This window comes from Panthera uncia, chromosome D1, assembly GCF_023721935.1.
Source record: "Panthera uncia isolate 11264 chromosome D1, Puncia_PCG_1.0, whole genome shotgun sequence".
NCBI classification, from domain to species: Eukaryota; Metazoa; Chordata; class Mammalia; order Carnivora; family Felidae; genus Panthera; species Panthera uncia.
Window position 1 is genome coordinate 84,962,463 of NC_064808.1, and position 602 is coordinate 84,963,064.

A 602-nucleotide genomic window follows, 5' to 3' on the forward strand; every position below is an offset into this window, starting at 1 on the left:
TCCCTCCAGGGGCCACCGGAGAACTCGGTCCCGCCTCCAGAGCGAAGAGCCACTTGGCGGGGAGGGAGTGGCGTTGAGCTGAGGCAGGAGGCGTGGGCTGGCTAGAGAAACCAACGCTTACAGTCTCGGTTCGCATTTTGCCCTCGCGTTATGCCCCAGTGCCCCCATACACCAGTTACTTCCGTCCCGATCGACATCTGTCTGCTCCCTGGGTCAAGGCCTTTATCTCAGGGCAGTTAGGGTCAGGAGCTGGGAATGAAGACTCACCGTTGACCCCTCCCCTCCCCTCCCCATCCTAGGCCCGCCTCACCCCTCCCGTTGCAACGTCCCTCCTGTTTCTTCATCACAGAGTCCCCTAAAAGACCCAGAACCAAGAATTGTCCCTGTAAATGTCATATCGTCAGAAGGACGAATTCCCAGGAACACGGAGAACCCTTCTCGAACCCGTGTAGGCCTACAGTCTGCCCTGAGGCAGTGGTGTGCTGGGTGGGCTGGTTCAGAGGTTAAATTTTCAGGGATTTTGCCAGGTGGCTGTTAAACACCACCGTTACTAAAAATTACACTATATAACTTACAATCATAAATTGTTTAATAACAAAGCC